We start from the raw sequence: 18,514 nt of genomic DNA, 5'->3' as shown, positions 1-18,514 counted from the left end.
ATACGTCACGCTCGGGGATGGGCTCTGTAACGACGCATCGGCGCGCGTGCGAGGCTGGCGGCGGACGCCAGGGACAGGGGGCGGGGCCCAGGGGACGGGGCCCAATGAGAGCCTGGCATGCCAATCAGGTGGGAGGGGAGTGTGGCGAAGGAAGGGGTTTGTCCAATTGCAAAGCGGAAAGTTCGGAGGAAGGTGCAGCCAGAAGGTGAACGTTGTCCAATCGCTTGGCAGAGATGGAACCGGGAACGAAGAGGAGGAGATAAGATAGCCAATCACAACTCGAGGCTACGGGAGGGGCACGAGCAAGCGGCGGGGTCCGACCAATGACCGGAGGGAGGAGCAAGGTGATGGCTGAGGTAACAGCCAATGGGGCGGCGCCCTGGCGTGGTTGGGGCGGCTGCGTGTGGGGGGGGACCGGCGGCCGCGCTGAGGGCTGGTGCTGGTGCTGGTGCTGGTGCTGGTGCTGGTGCTGGTGCTGGTGCTGGTGCTGGTGCTGGTGCTGGTGCTGGTGCTGGTGCTGGTGCTGGTGGCCCCGGCTGCGGCGGCGCGCCAGGCGTGGGAGGGAGGGTCCTGCTGCGCCCGGAGGCGCTTCCCCTGCCGCGGAGCGGGCTGCTGCCGTTTCCGTGACTGGAGGCCGCCTCTTCTTCAGGGCACCCCGGTAGCTGGAGCAAGGAGAGGGAGAGGGCCAGGGCCAGGTAGCAGGTGAGCCTCTCTGCTGCCCTCCCTGTGCAGGGTCGAGGGAGCTGATGGGTGAAGTAGTTCAAGGCTATAGGGGTTGCTCCAGGACACACAGGCCTCGGGCTGTGTCGTGATGGGCTGTGTGAATGGTGAAGTAAATAGCCCACCGCAAGCTGGCAGGAGAGCCTCTGAGTGAAACCCTGAATGATGGTTTAGGAGGTCAGACTGAATTATTGCAAAGCCCTTTCCTGCCTAGGGTCCACATGAGAGAGGTGTATCTTGGCTCAAGTGCGCCTGGGTAGTGAAGGACCTGATAGGAACTGCTCTGGACAAGCTCCAGGCAGAACTTAAGTCAATAGGATTTAAATTCGGGCTTCAAGATTAGTGCATGCTTGGCTGCCTTGCTGAGCCACTATCCCTGACAGCTGAAGCTGCCAGTCTGTTAACTCTGCCCATGGCTGTGTTTAAAAATCATATATTTGGCTATGAATTTGAGTATGGTTTGGAAAAACATACTTCATTCAAAGACTGGGTAAACTAAACACAGTGTTTAGTTCAGGGGTAGATGTTACCACCTTTAGTAAAGTTTGGGTTTCCAGATGTCACACAGACAACACGAGAGGAAGGGTGCTCTGCAAACCACAAAGCACCTGGATTTGTGCACTATCATGCAACTTATACGCATCTTGGTGAGGGAGTGGGAAGAGGAGCGCATCCATAGGTTTTTGAGTTACAGGACTGTTAACTGGTAGAAGGAAATAGCCAAATGTGTTTAATCACATACTGAAGAGATGGAAGAGTATGACCTTTGTTTTCTCCAGTGCAATTGAGAGGGAAGGGCTGTGGTGTTTCTTAAAATGTAACTTGAAACAATAAAAAAGCTCAGTTAACACAATGGAAGTTAACAGGTTTAAGCAGGTGAATTTGAGAGAATGGTCTCATCTTTTCTGATATGCTACTATTGATAGTTGTTTTTCTGTATTACAGTCACATTTTGGAGCTTTGGTTACCAGATCTTGTTGCAAATTTGATACAAATATGGAGTTCCTAACAAAAGAGAATTAGCTTCTGTGAAAGGCATTTTTATTCTCTCCAGAAGACTTGGGAGAGCTTCATAGTCTGGTTTTAGCCTATTTGTAGGCAGGAGTATGCATCCAGTATGCTCCATATCTCTGTGTCACCTTTGGACAAGAGGGTTTTTGTAATGAGGGGTACAAACACTGGCTCAGGGGTAACAAGCGGAGGCTGGGTGTGAGACTTTGTTCCTTTTCTTGATGTCTGTGGCCGCTCCCTTTTCTTGACTGCCACTAAAGCAGGTGTGGACTTGCCCAAGAGGCATTCTTTCTTCACCTGGTTTCGGTACACAGTGAGACAGAGCCATCAGCTAAGATGGGATGGGCTGCGTCCCCTCTCTCGTGTTGCAGGATGGGGAATATGGAAGAGGCAGGTGTTGCTAGGAAGGACTTGGTGATCAAAGCTGCAAACACCCCTGTTTAGCATTTGGGTGCTTGTGCAAGTGGACTTGATTCAGTACAGTTAGGAGTGCTGGTGGAGAAGAGACAGACCACCAGCCTACACTCACAGGGCATATGTGGGGCAGCACCCTCCAGTCCCTGCCCATCTGCATACAGAGAAGTTTCCTCTGCTAATGCCTTCTAGAGAGGATAAGCTGCTTTGCTTGCCAGGCAGTGGATCTCATTGCCGTGTTATCTGTTTAGTTAGAGTCCAAACCCTGCAGACTGGTTGCTTCATCTGTCCTTAAACCAAATTAGCACAAATGCTTACAGTGCAATGGTTTTAGTACTGGTTTAGTAAATGGGAAGAAAAAACCATTAAGGGACCCCTTCATTAATTTGTGCAGGACCAGGCAGTCTCACACCATGGCTGCAGTGCTCCCCTGCACATGGGACCTCATCGTGTTGCCAGGACCCAGCCTGGCCTTAGTGTGGGACCTCATGTTTGAGGGGCATCAGGCCCCTTCTAGCACAGTGCAGGGACAGGGAAGGCCACATTGACCCTGGGGCTGAAGTGACGGAAGACTGGGATATCCATGAAGACAAGTCTGGCATGGAGGTGTCATCCCAGGACACAGCTGCTGCCACAGGCCACACCAAGCACATGCCACAGAGCTCCTGGAGTCACACCTGCTGGCAGCTCTGATATGGATGGCTGTGTGTGACACACGAGACACCCGTGTACACAGGAGGCTGCAGCTTCTGCCTCTGCACTATGCAGTTGCAAAACAAAACAGCATAATTCCAGGTTGAAGTTTCCTTTTAGGTTCCAAGTATACTATTCCTGTGAGCTGGCAGAGCAAACAGCCTTACTCAGTCAACTGAGTGAAGCAAAGGACTGGATGAAAAAATATATATAATGAGTCAAAAGGAAGAGTGGACCATAAGTAACAAGGCAAACAGGCAGGGATTGCTGCACAGCAGGCTCATATCAGCAGAGAGCTTACATCATGGACGTGAGTCAGTGAGTACTATTACTAACCATTCATAGGTCTGGGGATCACAGAGTTGTGAAGTTTGGAGACAGCAGAAGGGCAAATTCAGGAAGGGTTGATTGCATAACCACTGGGGCAGAGAAGTGTAGCAGAAAAAAAAAATCTGCTCCAGTGTCCCAAACAGAGAGAACAAGGGCCTTCTGCGCTGATAAAAGATAATCAGAACTCATAGCTGAGATGTGCCCGAGGGGAAGAATTTCCTTCGAGATACGAGAGAGTAGGCAACTGAGACAAAATTGAGTATGTGAATGATTCCAGCTACACAGAGAGTCTTGGTGGAAGGTCACAAGGTGGCTGTAGTCAGAAATAAACCCAAGCCTTTGACTTTTATATTTGCAATGCAGAGACACAATAAGCAGTGGCCCTTCTGTTGCATTCAAGGCAGTTAATAGCAGGCATGCTGCTCTGAGAGGAGTAGTCTATGTTATTCTGGTGCCTTTCTTCGCCTTCAGTCTCCAGGTACAGGCTGAAGTGCTGAAAATGTAATGGAAAAAGCTGCAGTTTGGATGGTCCAATGCAGTGCTGTGAAGTGAGCATTGTTTCTGTTTCCTGTTTTTCTTTAACAGTTACAACAACCTAGCACTGAAAGTGCAAAGAGTATGCTGGGAAATTACTCCAGGGGAGCAGTGAACCTTGGTTTTTTGCTTGGGACTTAATGGCCTGAAGCATAGAAAAATTAGCAGGAGTGTGGAAAGCTCTTTGGAAACCTCACAGCTGTTGAACAAAGCGGCTGGCTATCTGGGTGCCCCATGAGAATTTGTCAAGCTGCTAGCTAAACTTCATGGAAAGCTGGAGAGGCCTTGGCACGGCTCATGAGAGGGAGCGATGTTTGGAAGGTTGGTTATCTGCTTGGTGTAGAAATGCCCATCATTTGTCCTCAGCAGATCTTGGTAAGTAGGTAAGCCATGAATGCCCACAGCACATTGCTTCCTTCTGGAAGAGGCAAGGGGAGGCAGGTACATATTTCTAAATAATGGAGTGGAGTTAGTTGGTTTAAATTTAGCTAAGCTGAGAATTGTATTTCTGCTCCAGGAGAGACCCTCCCTGTCCTTAACACTTCCTGCTGTGAGTACGACTGTTCTAGGCTCACCACAGCTTCTGTTTCACTGGCTTGGAGAATAATATTGTTCTGGAAATAACTTAACCTCTAAAACTGTACAATGCTAATAAGACTGTTCAGACTATTTTCCCCTCTTTTTTGCAATGAAGCCTTGACTGAACCTATTTCTGGGCACTGATTTTGACCAGAATTTGTAAACATGACAAACTTTGCTGTTCAGTGTGTTTGCCTGGAGAAACCAGCCAGGCTTGCATAACGTTTTTGTGGTGAAGCGTGAAAGGGGTCAGGATGGGAGGTGTGTGGCTGGAGACACAAAAGGCCTGAGAGGACATACTAGGGGCTGAAAAATGCATGTGAATAGGGGTCTGATGAGCCACAAGAAAACAGAGATGTAAGAGGGCCTGGGATGATACCTGTAGGATCAGGGTTTTGGCCAGCAGAACAGAGCATGTGAGGAAGTCCTGTGTGTTGGAGAGGATTAATGACAGACTGACTTAACCCTCTGTGGCTGTTACTCATTTTGATACCTACAGGTAGCCAGAAGTTTAATCCTTCAGTTAGGAAGGAAGTAAGTAACTGTATTTATTTATTTATTTATTTATTTATTAAGTTACAAGATATGTATACAGTTATGTTTCCAAGGGTGTGAGGGGATCGAGCAGCAGGATATTATTTCCTTGCTCATGGCTTCAGCCTTCTTTCAGCCAGTACCAAAGAGCTATTTTTCTCCAGGTTTCAGTCAGGGCTGACTACCAGTATTGTCCGAGCTTTGTCTGGAGCCTTGTTCTGTACGCTTTATCTGGTTTTCCTCACGTCCCCTGTCCCAGCAAAACAGTACTCAGAGTCATGTCCGTGTCTGTACCCATCCCCTCCCCCCAGTTCAAATTTCTGGGTGTTTGCCTCTCATTTGGGCAGTGACTTGTGCAGTGTTTTAGAATAGAGATCACTGTGTCTCTGCAATGGAGCTAGACTGTTATACCTAACTTAAGGCCAACAGTAACATCTAACCACTTCCATTATGTTTCACCCAGCCCACAGTAACACTTGCTTTTTCTGGAGAATGAGTTTTGGATCTTTCTTTATGCCATTGCAGTGGAACTGTATGGTGAGATATCTCAACAGGTCACTTACTGACACTGTGGGACCAAAAAATGGCTGTAGCTCCAGGAACCCTTGTACTTGCCACTGAGAGAAGCTGATACAGATTAAAACTTTCCTAGCAAAAATGTTGAGGTTGGTCCTACCATGCAATTCACCTTGTATCTGTGGCAGATATGTGGTTTAGTAGAGCAGAAGTGGCAAGTTTAGAATCATAGAATAGTTAGGGTTGGAAAGGACCTTAAGATCATCTAGTTCCAACCCCCCTGCCATGGGCAGGGACACCTCACACTAAACCGTCTCACCCAAGGCTCTGTCCAGCCTGGCCTTGAACACCGCCAGGGATGGAGCACTCACAACCTCCCTGGGCAACCCATTCCAGTGCCTCACCACCCTAACAGGAAAGAATTTCTTCCTTATATCCAATCTAAACTTCCCCTGTTTAAGTTTGAACCCGTTACCCCTTTGTCCTATCACTACAGTCCCTGATGAAGAGTCCCTCCCCAGCATTCCTATAGGCCCCCTTCAGATACTGGAAGGCTGCTATGAGGTTTCCATGCAGCCTTCTCTTCTCCAGGCTCAACAGCCCCAACTTCCTCAGCCTGTCTTCATACGGGAGGTGCTCCAGTCCCCTGATCATCCTCGTGGCCCTCCTCTGGACTTGTTTCAACAGTTCCATGTCCTTTTTATGTTGAGGACACCAGAACTGCACACAATACTCCAGGTGAGGTCTCACAAGAGCAGAGTAGAGGGGTAGGATCACCTCCTTCGACCTGCTGGTCACGCTCCTTTTGATGCAGCCCAGGATACGGTTGGCTTTCTGGGCTGCGAGCGCACACTGAAGCCAGCTCATGTTCATTTTCTCATTGACCAACACCCCCAAGTCCTTCTCCACAGGGCCGCTCTGAATCTCTTCTCTGTCCAACCTGTAGCTGTGCCTGGGATTGCTCCCACCCAGGTGTAGGACCTTGCACTTGGCATGGTTGAACTCCATAAGGTTGGCATCAGCCCACCTCACAAGCGTGTCAAGGTCCCTCTGGATGACATTCCTTCCCTCCAGCATATCAGCTGAACCACACAGCTTGTTGTCATCTGCAAACTTGCTGAGGGTGCACTCAATCCCACTGTCCATGTCAGCAACAAAGATGTTGAACAAGTCTGGCCCCAACACTGATCCCTGAGGGACACTACTCGTTACTGGTCTGCAGCCGGAAGTTTAGGAATAAGTAGCTGAGATGGTATCAATTATTTTATCATTCTTGGCTTATGTTGTCTTTTTTTCATGGAAATATGGCCTGGCAGAGTCTGTGGTCAAGATACAGGAGTATTGGCAGAATGGAGGTGCATTCAGTGCATATTTACTTGGGCAGCAGTGGTTGGCAGCAAGGTAATCTCAGTAGCTTCTGATCTCATTTTTGGTTCCTGTTATATGTTATTAACCATCTGTATGGCCTCAGCTTTCATGTCCATTCTCTGTCAACATTCATTGTCGCTCATGCCTGTTGCTGCTTAGCTTGGCAACTGGTGAAACAGGGCAGTAAGAACTTCCTTTAAGTTCAGTTCCTTTCTGGCCATGCTGTGTGCATCTAAACATACCTCAGTCCCCTAGGACTCCCTAGTTCATTCATTACTAGCCCCTCTGTCTCAAAACACATCAGGGATTTGACCTTGTGTAGTTGACCTGATGAGGCTCCTATTTAGTGACTCTCATTTGTCTCCCTGTCTGTAGCAGTGAAGAAAGTCCTGTGACTGTAACCTATGACCCATGTCTCTGTCATTTCTGCCACCCATGTTGAGCGATATTGAGCCAATGAGCTCATTTTGTTTGTGACTTGCTTTCTTAGTTCATAAAATGAGAGTAGCAGAGACTATTACCCTCCCCTCCCCAACAGGATGAAGTGAAAGACTGCATCTGTGCCGTATAAACAAAGCCCTAATTTACATGTAAATGCATGTGAAATCGCTGTGGCAGCACTGTTATACCAGTGAAGCCCTCCTTGTGTGCAGGCAGCTTATGTCAGCAAATAGGGCTCTTTTTTTGAGCAGAACTTTTCCAAGCACTATCAGCTGTATCAGCGAAAACATTGAATACCAATGTAACTGCATCCTCATTAGGACACAGAGCCCCGTGGTATTTTAATTCCTAACTTCTTTTTAGGTGCTTAAATACTTTTGAGGATCTGGGGCTATAACTTTTGACACTATGGAAGTGACCCCAAACCCTCCTCCCATCAGTACCCTGGCAAACAGGTTCAGAGCAGATGTGGTCTTGCTTTATCAATGGCTGCAGAGTGCTTTGAGAAACTCTGGGAAAGAGCACTGAGTCTGGCAGAGCACAACCAGGCTGCTGTGGCTAGCTTCAAGGAGGACCACAGCTGTTGCTGCTTCTGACAACATTTTTGGTACTGCAGTAGACTGGACAAGTCCTTTTAAAATGTGTCTTCCCTTTAAAATGTCTTTGTGGATAGTTTTGGTTTTATCCCTTGCTGATGCTCTTTCAAAGGAAGGAGTGGTTTGTTTCCTTTCAGGTACCAAGCACAGTTTTGCAGGTTCTCATTCTCCTGCCTCTCTCCCCTTCGTAAGAACTGTATGAAGGAAGACAAGTTGACAAAACACATGGCTAAAGGAGCTTGGTTTGTTTTAATGCTCAGCCTTCTACCTGCAGAGTGAGTCAGTTCAACTCACTGAAAATTACCCTATGGAAAATTAATTAGTTTTCCCTCCGGTCAGTGAACTGAACTGACTTGACCTGGTGGCTGGGAGAAGGTAACCATAGATTAGATGTAAGGGCAAACTATCCTTTCCTTGCAGCATAATAACCCGCATTATAAATTTGGTATTAGGGGTGATGGGATCACAGAAAGAACCAGCTACCTGAAGCTCAGTCCAGAGAAAAAGGTCAGTACAGGAAAGCAGAATGCTGCTGCCACTCCTCTTCGCAAAGTTATTATTATTTGAATAGAAGAGAGAGAGGCTTTAACATGTAGTGCAACGGGGTGAGGGAGAAATAGAATCTCTAGGTAGTTTAACTAGGTAGTTAAAAACTTTCCCTTTGAAATCATAGTAAGTAAAAGCCATTATTAACTTGAGGAAAGGAAAGGTGTTAGAGGCTATGCCCTGCCATAGCAGAAATCTACCCCAAGACCAGGAACGGGTACTTGGGCTTACATCAGAGAGACAGTGTGATGCAGTTGGCAGGACACATACCGGGAGTTTGAGTTTCTTTCCCGCTCACACAGCTCACATTGTGTGTGGTGATCAACATCAGCCAAACAGGGCGGCAAGGCTGGCTCTGTGCTTGACACCCAGGTACACTGGAGAGATGCCCGTGCCCTACGAATATAAGAGGCAACTATGGGAAATGTCACTATTCACAGGAAAATCACATTTCCATGGAGGATGCTGCAGCTCTGGGTAGCTGCTGTATCGGGCATGACCATAAGAGGGAAGTGTGTGCTCAGGCATCAGGTGTCTTTCTCAGGCGGGAGCAACCCCAGCCGGGTTAGTGGTGGGCTCTGCAAGCAGCATGGCCTCTGCCTGGGTCCCACCTCCTGTGCAGGGCTAAAAGCAGGGCCTGTGCCTCCAGAGGCACCTGAGCTCAGCCACAGCCAGGTAGGCAGGTAGGTAGTGATGATGGGGATGGGAAGAGAGGGGAGCAGGGGCGGGAACGTGCCTGTCACTTCCCTGAGATGAAGGAGGATGAGATCTGCAAGCGTGACTAGTCCTGCAAGAGCTGAGGCTGTCTTGTCCAGAGATGCAGGGCAGCAAGGTGAGCTTGAAACATTTACGAGGAGGAGAGTGGGTCCAAAAGGATATGGACAGGCATCCCTGCCAGCTCTCTAAAGGAAACCTTTCACCTGAAGCCCTTCTCAGCCCATTCCATAGGCCACATACAGCAGTAACAAGCGGTACTTGATTGTTAGCAACCCTGTCAGACTCAGGTGACTGTAACCCTCATGTGAGTCAGGGCCATCCCTGACTGACTGCCTTTGCTACGTGTTTGTTAAAACTCATCACAGCACAAGGCAGAAAAGTCATTTGCTCCATGCAGTGTGGGAACTTGAGGCTTCACCAGGTCTATGCCTGCTAGCTCCCGTGGGTCCTGTTAGTTGGAGCTGTCATGTATGTGTGGCTGAGGAGTCTCTACTTGCTGCCTGGCCTGACTGCAGGCAGGTCTGTGCCCACCCTGGTAACACTACCCAAACCGTAATCACACCAGCACCTTTTGGAATTGCTGAGGGAACCTGTTGTGACAGTGGTAGCTTGGGAGATTGTGTCTGGTGGCACAAGTGGGAGCTGAATTTCACGATACAAGGTGATATCTGGTGTTGTGTAGCAGAGGAGTTAGGGACTCAGCTCACGGCCCCTATCTACTATGCTCCTGCTATGCTGCAAAATCAGTCACTGCAGTTCTGGATTTCTGTTTCCCTGCTATCAGCAGGGAGCTGAGCCCTCTGACAAGAACCCACAAGGTGCTTTGAGGAGAAATGGAATTGAGATTGATTTCCTCTAGTTACCTATGAAGAAAGCAGGGTCCAGTCAGGAGCACCCAATGACCTGACCACCAGCTTCCTGTGAGTTGGCACTGTGGAGAGGCACAGTCACTTATAGGTCTGCCTCTCAGGGATATTTTTTTCTCAGTGGCAGAAACAGAGGAAAATGAATGAGGCAGAGCTGAATTTATTCCTTGTTCATGCCGCAGCATGGAAACAAAATGTATCCAGGAATAAACTGTACAAGAGCTGTAGGCAGGTCTTGTGGCAAGGCTGGGGGAGACAGAGTGGGTGTGCCTTTTGGTGGTTGGCTGAGCATGCATTATCTTGTGCTTCTGAAACGTCTTATGCCTGCAGCAGAGGGACCTATAGTTGTAGGAGCAGGAACTGTAAGCCTGGCTGGTTATCTAGAAGTATATTTGATGTGAATGGGAGAGAGCTGAGGGAATGTGCATTGCTCAACACATACATGTTGTGCATCACATATGGACAAGGGAATGTAGAGTGTGTGTGCGTGGCTGTGGGCAGAGGGTTGCTCTGTGTGTGGATACACAGGCAGTGCCCAGCCTGTGCTGTGTGCAGGGCAGATGTGCAGGGAATGGCTGTGTGTAACAGGAGGTTACTTTGCAGTTAAATGAGGCAAAGAATTACCATGGCGACCGCACTCTTCTCTCCCTGCCAGATGCCAGGCTCCCAGGCATGTTTCTGTCTTACTCTAAAAGCCCCAAACTCACTCTCCCTCTTGAGAATGGGTAAGGACCACACTGCCCTCTCTCTAGAATGGGAAAGTGGTAGGCACTGGGATATGGGGTGGGTTTTGCATACTCCATCTTTTAGCAGAAGGGGGCCACTGTCTTGGTACCTCATACACTGGTGGCTGCAAAGACAGAATGGATGTGGTTTGAATTACTGTGATACATTTGGTTCTTGCTCCTGTGTCCACACAGTGTCCTCAGGAACAGTGAAGGCTGAGCCAGTTGCCAGTTCTTAGGCATGTGCAGAGAGCTGTCTGTTGGAAGAGCTCACACCCACACTGCAAGAGTGGTGTTTTAGAAAGCATCACAGGGAACAACTTCAACCCTAGCATCACCAGAAGCTTGGAGCTCAACAGCAATAGGTACTGCAAGACTCCAAGGATAGACAGAAGGCAAATGTGCAAACTGTAACATAAAGCCTCCTTGCACCTAGTGTATTCACGCTTGTTGTTAGTGAACACATGGAGTATGTTTTCTGTTCTTGCTCAGCTGGATCAGAGCATGTCCTGTGCTGTAGCACCTGGCAAAAAAAGTACAGCTGCATCTTTCAGGTACCACAGGAGCTAAGGTGTGTTCTCAGAGACCTTACTCCTTTCATCTTCAGAGACCTTACTCCTTTCATCTTCAGAGGACTTATTTCTTTCATCAACTCCCTAGGTTTAGTGCTTAGGGGCCTCTGAGGCCATAAAAATCGTAGTTCTCCCGTGTTCTCAGTTAAAAGTTTAGGGAGATGATTGCTTTGTAGTCCATGGGGAAAACTTGTAGTCCATGGAGAAAAGGCTTCCTGGCCTTAAGTATTTGGAAATGCTTGGCTTCAGGAGGAACACTGATGAATACTGTACAAACCCATATGCAAAAGCTGCAGAGAACAAACCAAGTAGATGGTCACGCTGGTCCTATAGGTTGAAGTGCCAGAGGAGACCAGAGAGGTGCTGCAGACCAGCAGATAGGTCATCATGTCACTTCTGCTTTACTGTAACTGTGGACATGCAGAACACAGCTCAAGGCAAAGGTCCAGTGCTTTTCTTCACCTGACTGGCCATTGCAGCATCTTCCCTTGAGTACTCATCTTTTCTTTTTAAGGGTTTTTGTTTAAAGCACAGAAAAGCATGCTAGACACTGACAAACAGCTACTGTCATCTTGCAGAGGGCTGGCAAAAGAACAAATAGGTGCACTTCAGTAGAGGTGAAGCAGTCTCCACACAGCAGAGATTTGCTAATTTGCACGGTCATGGTAGTTAATTTTTTCATAGTGAAGCCCAATAATAGATCAGTCTGTGTGCTATGAACTTCTCATCACAAAAATACATCATGGGAGACTTCTACTATCTATTCTTGGCTGAGCACTGACCTTGGCTATTAGATCTCAGTTAAGCAAGTATGTGACTAATGTTTCTCTCTTTCCCACTTTTCTGTGTCAAAAATATTATTCAGTGAATGAAACCCTGGGTACCTGCATACTTAACTCCCCATATGGTACCCATGGTTTCTCAGAAGGCTCCATGTCACCTGTAAAACCAGCATTTCTTGTGTGAATGCCAGGGAAAGGAAGTATTAAATATCTGTGGTATCAGGTATTGCAGACTTCAGCACTGAGCAGCCTCTGCCATTCCAGAACAGTGTGCAGTGGTCTTGCAGTTATGGGCAGGAGTGGGTAGGCCACAGGCATCAGAAAGAGTGTTCTACATCTTCTTTATGCTTGCTCACCAGGGATCCTTCTTTTCTTTAATTTATCTCTTATCATTTGTCCTACAGGAAGGGAAGAAGTGTTAGTGGATTAGACAAGGATAGTAATCAGATTATACAGACTTGCCTTGTTGCCTAGCACCCCTGCACAAGCCAGGAGATGTCTGCAGACTGGTTCCATTTTCAGCCCAGGTAAGTGCTGAAGTGTCAAAACCGTGTGCCAGACTCAGATCTCTCTTGGAGTACAATCACAGCATTGGGCCAGGAAGGGCTTGAAGGAGATCATATCCCTGTGCTCATGTTTGACATCCAGCAGCAGCTCTCAATAGCAGGAGCAGCCACAGAAACAGTTGTTGGAGAGGGGAGCTCCTGCTGTTGTCAAGTGAGAGTGTTAGGAAGCAATGTAGAGTTCTGTTTGCCAGCTAATTACGTCTGTTGCTCCCAGTAGGGATTCAGGCAGGGAACAGACAATGTGGCAGCATCTGAGCTACAAAGACAAGAGGTGGTGGCAGGGAAAAAAGATTTTTGTTACACTTGTTCTAGCATTGCTTGGAGGCAAGAGAAAGAGTGAGGGTGAAAAGGGGATTGTGAACAAGGACATGCTACCTCCTACAAACTGCCAGTCCTACAGGGAGCAAAAGAGATGTCATTGTGTCATCAGCATTATGATGATAGAACGTCAGTGTGAAGAATAGAAGAAAGGTCTCTTACATGGTGGAACAAACCCTTTGCTTTGAAAGGATCTATGGCATGTTTTCATCTGTCTGGGCTGAAAAAGGGCTTATTTGCACATAGCATTTGGCCAGGTTTAGAATAGCTTCAGATTATTTGCAGTAGTACAGCTAAAATCTTCCCAACCCCCTCTCATAGATGTCTGACAATCAACAATTTTCAAAGTTAGGTTTCATCACAGCAATGAAAATAAGCTGACAAACAGTCATTACAAGATTGGTGCTGTTCTCTGACAGTCTTTCCAGGTGCTGGCTATATTTTGCAAAAGATCAGACTAACATCTGACTTTAATCTTAGAGGAATGCTCTCTGAAAAGCCAAGGGGAAAAGGCCTGTGTATATGAAAGTGTGCTGACTAGAGTGGCAGAAAGCTCTATGTCAGGTACTCAGATAAGGCAAGATGATGCCAGATTAATTCTGTCTGTTCTAGAAAAGATGGGACCTGCTATGCAACAAATGGGAATTAGAATGGCGTTACATCTTAGTGCTTGTCCCATATTTGGTGTATATTTGCTGACTTTCCTCTGCCTGACTTGCCTGTCAGCAAGGACACTTTTCTTTGTCCTTGGAAGAAACTATTCCCAAATGTTTGGGGTTTTTTTACCACTGCCTACTAAGAATTTCTCGATGCTCCACTCAGATTTCCTGTGTTCAGCTCTATCCCATAGAATCATAGAATTGTGAGGGTTGGAAAGGACCTTAAGATTATCTAGTTCCAACCCCCCTGCCATGGACAGGGACACCTCACACTAAACCATCTCACTCAAGGCTTCGTCCAACCTGGCCTTGAACACCACCAGGGATGGAGCATTCACAACCTCCCTGGGCAACCCATTCCAGTGCCTCACCACCCTAACAGGAAAGAACTTCCTCCTTATATCCAATCTAAACTTCCCCTGTTTAAGTTTTAACCCAGTTACCCCTTGTCCTATCACTACAGTCCCTGATGAAGAGTCCCTAGAGCATCCCTATAGCCCCCCCTTCAGATATTGGAAAGCTGCTATGAGGTCTCCACACAGCCTTCTCTTCTCCAGGCTGAACAGCCCCAACTTCCTCAGCCTGTATTCATATGGGAGGTGCTCCAGTCCCCTGATCATCCTCGTGGCCCTCCTCTGGACTTGTTCCAGCAGTTCCATGTCCTTTTTATGTTGAGGACACCAGAACTGCACACAATACTCCAGGTGAGGTCTCACAAGAGCAGAGTAGAGGGGCAGGATCACCTCCTTCGACCTGAAGGTCATGCTCCTTTTGATGCAGCCCAGGATATGGTTGGCTTTCTGGGCTGTGAGCGCACACTGCCGGCTCATGTTCATGTTCTCGTTGACCAACACCCCCAAGTCCTTCTCTGCAGGGCTGCTCTGAATCTCTTCTTTGCCCAGTCTGTAGCTGTGCCTGGGATTGCTCTGACCCAGGTGTAGGACCTTGCACTTGGCATGGTTGAACTCCATAAGGTTGGCATCAGCCCACCTCACAAGCGTGTCAAGGTCCCTCTGGATGGCATCCCTTCCCTCCAGCGTATCAACTGAACCGCACAGCTTGGTGTCATCTGCAAACTTGCTGAGGGTGCATTCAATCCCATGACTCCTAGCTCCACAATCTGAAGATCTGTCTAAGGAGCCATCCTCTTAAGAACCTGTGAGTCTTCCCAAAATTTGAATTCTGTCTGAAAACAAAGCTAATGCCAGAGCTTCCACAACTGACACCTCTGCCTGCACTGATTGGTTTTAAGCAAGAACAGTGCTTTGAAAGATGAGTCTCCTTTCCAGGTTATGTGCTCTCCTCCTTTGGCTCCTCCATCATTTCAAAATCAATAGCTGTCTCTGATTGCCCCCCTCCCCTCCAGATCCTGCTCTTTGCTACCTCATTTTAGTTGTAATTTGCCGCAGCAAAATTGCAGTCATTTTTCCCCCATCCTAATTAAGAAAACTATCCATTAAGGGAAAACAAAACCAAACCCTTCTTATCTAAGCCCTTAGTGCAGAACAGAGAAAAAATGGTTGGTGATACGATCACCTCTAGAAAGCCAAGGCCTTTACTGATTTATCTAGCCTGCCTCAGTAAATACAGAATGAGTTTTAAATTCACCTAGAAAGAAGCTAAAAGCAAAGGTAAAGTACTGACTTCTCAACATCAGAAGAGAAAGAGGCAATATGTCTTCTAGGCTGACTTTTTTTTATTCTCTATACATCATTTCAACAAGAATATTTGGAGAATGTTTTGTTTTACATCATAGAATCATGAAATCATTTAGGTTGGAAAAGACCTATGAGATCACTGAGTCCAGCCATAAACTTAACACAGCCAAGTCCACCACTAAACTGTAAGTGCCAAATCCTAAGTATGAGTGCCACCTTACCTTACTTCAGTTTCCCCCCAGTTTGGTATAAATTGGCCTTGCTTCTGGCCTTATGGGGGCAATGGCCCTGACCTACCTTTTGGAAGAGCTTTGAGATCCTGAAACAGGTGAGAAAAGCTGGATGGCAAGGAACCTCCTTCAGCCCAGCCAGCAGCACTGCATACTTCAAATAAGGAAATTAGCATTGAGTGATGGTAAAGGAGGGCACAACCTCAGTGCTACAATGTGTGACTACAGACACAAAAAGGGAAAGGCTACACAGGGAAGCTCAGGGGAGAGTTCACTACACATGGGGAAATGTCAGAGACAATATAGTCCCTACTGATTTGTGAAAATTGAGATGGAAAGTACCTCCAAAAGTTAAAACCTTCACTGCCTGGAAGAATAAGCTTCTCCTCTGTTCTGCAGAGAGGAAAAGCTGCTGCAGGGTTTTCCAGACTTCATTCCCTCCCTCCTTGTCCCCTAGTGTAGTGGAAGTGGTAGATATCTTCTGTGATGCCTATCTAAATACAAGCCCTAGCTGCAAATAGAAGTCGCATCTGGCTCCCTGCTGTACTCCAGACACTTATTCACCATCTTGTAAAGATAAGCATTTAGCTGATTTTAACCTGTTCAAAGTCTCTGTGCAGTCAGCTCCTCCTAAAAGAGGTCAGACACTTAAAATAGCAGGAACTGGATGGGGATGATGCTCACTGGGTTAGAATTATTCTGATATCCCAGATTGTTCCTCTCTTGACTGGGACGCCAGGAGCAAAACCCCTTAGAGCAGGACGTGCGAGAAAAGTCCAGACAAGTCTGCATGAAGAACATAAAAGTAGGCTCTTGAGCTTGGCTTCCGAAGGGAATAAGGCTTATGTTCTCATGATTTGTCCATGTGTTCAACTGTCCTCACATTCCAATCCAGTAACTTTGAAACCTGTTGGTCTATTCCGGTTAGATTTGGGAAATGGCATAAATTTCACAACTATTTAAGTTCCTGCAGGTTCAGAAGGTAGCCACTTAGAGGAGAGGGACCCTGTAAATAACCTGATTTTGGAAAAGGGTACAGTGTGCATCTAGTAAACACCAGAGAGATCATGTGGGTAAAATCACTTTTAAATGCTCAGCTGGAAGAAAAGCTTCAGTGTGAGCTCACAACTTTTCAGGAACATAAATCCATAGGGAACCATGGAACATTCATTCTGCACCTCACAAAACTACTGCTTTTGTTTTATTGTTATGTAGAGGGGAGGAAAAATTCTTTTATTTAGGAAACACTGTAAAAAAACCACTCCACAGCCTAGGATCCAGTGGATTTAAGTGGATCTGGTGGATCTAGTGTGTTTAGGAACAGTTATCCAGTAGTCCATTTGTTGTTGGCATCCTGTTTGTAAAAGGACTAGCAGAGAGAGTGGTGTGCCACCTGAAATAGGAAGAGGTGCTGAAGAGGACTAGCAAGGAAAGTCAGGGCCCCAGGGCACATGATCTACGGGGAAATGTCGTGGGTCCTGGGGTCCTTCCATGTGGCACAGAGGAGACTAAGGGGGAATGGGTCTAACTGTAGACTTCAATTATTTGGAGGAGAATTACAAAGACAGTGGAACCAAACCCTTGGTAGTAACAGATGGTAAGAAAAAGGCAGATGGAATGGTTAGAAGTTGTATTTTGGGAAACTTGGGCTGGACACAAGAAAAAATGTCTTTATGAGGCAAGTAGGGCAGCACTGGCACAGGTTATCAAAAGAAATGGTAGAGTCTTAGTCATGAAAAAATCATGTTTCGTGATTGAGACTCTACATCTACTCTTACATCTAAGCCTCATGTGGGTAGCCCATTGGCAACAGCACTTCTCCTAGGGGGAAGATGGACTAACTTCCAGAGATACCTTCAGACGCCTTTTGTGGTCCTTCAACTACAGATATCAGATGATGCAAGGAAACAGCTTGTATGAGCTAAGCTGTAACTTGCACAGTGGCAACTTTTATCTCATCTCAACTTTATCAGAGCATATGTGAAGACAGGGTTCAATTCTTTGTATAGAAAAAAGATTTTATTAAGGTATTTGAGATTCTAATTTGCTAAGTATAAATAGCAGAACTTACTTTGTACTGTGCTAAGTTTGTGTCAGCCACATCTTCTGCCTCTTTTATCGGATCTATAGTGTTGTGCTACAGGTTGTTTTCAAACAGCTTTGGTGATTAGGATTTACAGAGGCATCAGCAGACTGTGGATGGCTGTCACTGGTTTTCTCTCAAAGTCGCTTCTTGCATAGAGATTATCCAAAAAAAACAGGCCTTTTATATATGGGTCTTCTGAGGCCTCCAGCAACTTACTTTTGTGGATCATTAATGTCTGCAGTCCATGTACTTCCCTTTACTTTTTGAGGTAATGTGTTCAGACCCAGGCAAGTTTTATGATTTCATAAGAACTAAAGTATGCTTACAGCACACTGGATTATAGGTGTCCTGGGTTCAGCAGTTTAAACCACGACAATAGGTCAATTAATTTTGCATCCCAGTTAAGTGGGAGACAGTCTTGTCACCAAGTCTCTTTTCCCTGTTAAATCTACCCTGCTTCAGGTGTGATGCACAGAATGAGAATGACTTACATGAACAGATGAGGACAAATCCAGGCTCTTCTCTGCACTCCTTAAGATGTGAGCTGGATTCAACCTGGACCTGTAGCCATGGCAGTAAAATGCTGTGCTGCTGAATATTCCCTATCTACTAGCTTCTCCCTACCTATTAGCTCAGCAGAGCATGTAGCATAAATACAGGAGCTTAGGTGTACCTTACTACTATCTGTAGAAATATCTGATGCGAGTAAAAAATGTCAACAGGTTCTTAAAAAAGGAAAAATACCAGTGATCAGAATCATTCTGGCAGCAGGCACAGGTCTAGGGACCGCTTTGCCCATAAGTTACTGCCTGGCTGGCATGCAGAGGGCATGCAGTACATCTGGCTTGGGCACTAGCCAGCGGGCTGGTTTGTAACAATGAACTTCTCTACTACAGTACTCTCAAGAGGACTGAAAATTTTCAGTTTGTACAGGCAGTTTCTTCTTCTGATTCCAGCATTCATCCCACTGTGCTTTAACTGGAGATTTTATTTTCCCTTTACCCTTGATTATAAAAAACCAGTAGTTGTTTAAATTCTGTTGGACAGGTAGCT

The 18,514-nt window shown here is 46.7% G+C and overlaps 1 long non-coding RNA gene across 1 annotated transcript in view; it reads left to right on the top strand.

Moving 5' to 3' along the window:
• The first annotated feature begins 193 nt into the window (after positions 1-193).
• The window catches only part of LOC136017584 (uncharacterized), a 19,915-nt gene continuing 1,594 nt past the window's right edge, over positions 194-18,514 (top strand). The window contains exons 1-2 of the long non-coding RNA XR_010613992.1: positions 194-356; positions 12,349-12,471. This is a non-coding gene — a long non-coding RNA (uncharacterized LOC136017584). The remainder of the gene's footprint in view (positions 357-12,348; positions 12,472-18,514) is intronic.

This window comes from Lathamus discolor, chromosome 6 (genome assembly GCF_037157495.1).
Source record: "Lathamus discolor isolate bLatDis1 chromosome 6, bLatDis1.hap1, whole genome shotgun sequence".
Taxonomy (NCBI): domain Eukaryota; kingdom Metazoa; phylum Chordata; class Aves; order Psittaciformes; family Psittacidae; genus Lathamus; species Lathamus discolor.
This window is presented reverse-complemented; position numbering and strand designations above follow the sequence as displayed.